The sequence below is a fragment of the Gigantopelta aegis genome, chromosome 13, assembly GCF_016097555.1.
Source record: "Gigantopelta aegis isolate Gae_Host chromosome 13, Gae_host_genome, whole genome shotgun sequence".
In the NCBI taxonomy this organism is placed as follows: Eukaryota; Metazoa; Mollusca; class Gastropoda; order Neomphalida; family Peltospiridae; genus Gigantopelta; species Gigantopelta aegis.
In genome coordinates, this window is record NC_054711.1 from 3,229,307 (window position 1) to 3,232,296 (window position 2,990).

Consider the following 2,990-nt stretch of genomic DNA (forward strand, 5'->3'; position numbering starts at 1 on the left):
GCCCCCCCCCCCCCCCCCCCCCCCCCCAAACCCCGGATTTTGATCAGGGTACGGCCCTGATGTAGTTACATGCGTGCAAGACATAAATAGGTTTTGTAAATTCGGCCCTTTGTGTTCAACAAATATGTATATAATCATATATTTTTTAAAGTTCATTGTGTAGTCTTGCAATAGTTGGTTGAGTGTTTCTAAAAAATTTGAAATGTATAATGTATGTTAGTGTACTATGGAATACAGTGGGTACCTTTGTTTATGAATTTGCATGGAGTAGTTAAAACCTGATGGCTTAAAGGAATGCTAAAGCAAGGCTTTTGGACTGGTATGCATATTCAATGATATATAATGCACATTATTGCTTAATATCAACAATTATAATCTTATAGTTAATTAATAAAATGGCTAAATGTGATGGCTATTATATATTATGGGCGCAGCCATTTTGTACCATCAGTGAATACGCCCTCTAATAATAGTTTTGTTATACTATCAAGTCATGTATGTTGTTTTACACCTCTGGTTAATTAAAGTGAAGCGCCTTGTCGTAAATTACTGCTTTTGTTTATACTGTGCATACAGGAGTTGGTCGGAGCTGATGTCACTTCGCTCCAAGCTATAGTACCGAACGCCACGAAAACAAAACAAAATGGCTGCTCCCAATTAGCAGAAATAATCAGGTTTTTTTATTAACTCTACAATTACGCGTTTTTCATTTGTTAAAGTGTCAGTATGTGTTGGTGGTCCGGGTATGCATCTTTCCAACACAAAAGGCTCTTGTTGGAGTTCAGTCTCACTTTAAGGTGTCAGTATGTGTTGGTGGTCCGGGTATGCATCTTTCCAACACAAGGTTCATGTTGGAGTTCAGTCTCACTTTAAGGTGTCAGTATGTGTTGGTGGTCCAGGTATGCATCTTTCCAACACAAGGTTCATGTTGGAGTTCAGTCTCACTTTAACCACAACACCACTGAGGCTGGTATGTTCTACATGTATACCTGCTGACGTGTGCATTTTTCCAAACCATAAAGCACATATTGTATTAAAATGTCTCTTTAATGGCTGACTTTGCCCTCTCCAGTTTGCCTGGAAGGAAGGAAATGTTTTATTTAACCAAACCACTAGAGCACATTGATTTATGAATCATCGGCTATTGGATGTCAGATATTTGGTAATTTTCACACAAAGTGTTAGTGAAGAAACCTGCTACCTTGTTCTGTTAGTAGCAAGGGATCTTTTGTTTCCAACATCCCAGACAGGATAGCAAATACTACAAGCTTTGATAGACCAGTTGTGTGGCACTGGCTGGAACGAGAAATAGCCCATTGGACCCACAAACAGAGACCAACCCTAGATGGATCAAGCATCATGCCAGCACGCCTCCACTGGGCTATGTCCTGCCCAAATTCAGTCATTTAAGGCTAAGAGTTACACATTGATGCTGCGAGGTTAGGCTGACCATTCCCGCTATGGGGAATTTGGTCTCATCTTGTAAAACAGTAATTTAAGGCTAAGAGTTACACATTGATGCTGCGAGGTCAGGCTGACCATTCCCGCTATGGGGAATTTGGTCTCGTCTTGTAAAATAGTAATTTAAGGCTAAGAGTTACACATTGATGCTGCGAGGTCAGGCTGACCATTCCCGCTATGGGGAATTTGGTCTCATCTTGTAAAACAGTAATTTAAGGCGAAAGAGTTACACATTGATGCTGCGAGGTCAGGCTGACCATTCCCGCTATGGGGAATTTGGTCTCATCTTGTAAAACAACATAAATGCCCAGTTAATTTAGTAAAGTATTTTGTAGATTAACCTACAATATTTCAGCTCTATTAAAGTTAAAGTTTGTTTTGTTTAACAACACCACCAGAGTACATTGATTTGTTAATCATCGGCTATTGTCATGTAGGCACCCACTACATTTTTTTTATTAATAGCAAGGAATCGTTTATATGCACCATCCCCCCAGACAGGATAGCACATACTACGGCCTTTGATATACCAGTTACGGTGCACTGGCTAGAGCGAGAATTGTATTAAAGTGACATACCCTAGTTTTTAAACATTATTATAGCATATTTTTTACTATTGTTGTTTTTGGTGGTGGAAAACGGGACATTACCTACGGTAGATTTTATTGTTCATTGTACTAAGTGTTTCCAACACAACGAAATGCATTTGACTTTCCTTTTTTTTTAAATCCATACCTCTGAGAAGTAATTGTTATGGAGACGAGCTCGTCTACCTTTTTGAGGTTATTTCCCTGTGTCATCGTCATACTCTTGTTTCACTCTATTGTAACTTTATCCACATGTGTTACAGGTTTGTAGGTCAAGTTTGTGTCCATTTACACGAGCTAGGGTCTGCAACCTTAACGGGAGGTTTTGGTATTGTTCCCTCTGTAAAACCTAATGGCCAAAATCAACTGGAACCAATGTTTGTAGACTAGGGGCCTAATTCACTAAACTCTCGCAACTTTGCAATCTCGCGATGCAATGCTAAAATACTTGCAAAGAGGATGCTTTGTTGTCTAACGGAGCCTAAGAGAGCTTTGTGAATAGGCCCCTGTGGTCTGATTTCAATCGGATTAATTGTAAATATTTATTAATGTCTCCCAGAATACACATCTGTGATTATAATATTTTATAAAATAAAGAATTTATCTGTGTTACTGTATGCGTTTTGCTTTGTTACTTATTCTGTACGTAATAACTTACATCACTTAGTTGTGTTATGTTAACAGTATAATAGTTGTTTGTTGGAAATACGTGCCCCTAAATGTAAATTAGAGACACTGTATTACTGATTCCATATCACACTCGTGAATCATATCACACAGTTTAATCATATCACACGGTTTAATCATATCACACGGTTTAATCATATTATATATGGTTTAATCATATCACACGGTTTAATCATATCACACGGTTTAATCATATCACACGGTTTAATCATATCATATGGTTTAATCATATCACACGGTTTAATCATATCACAT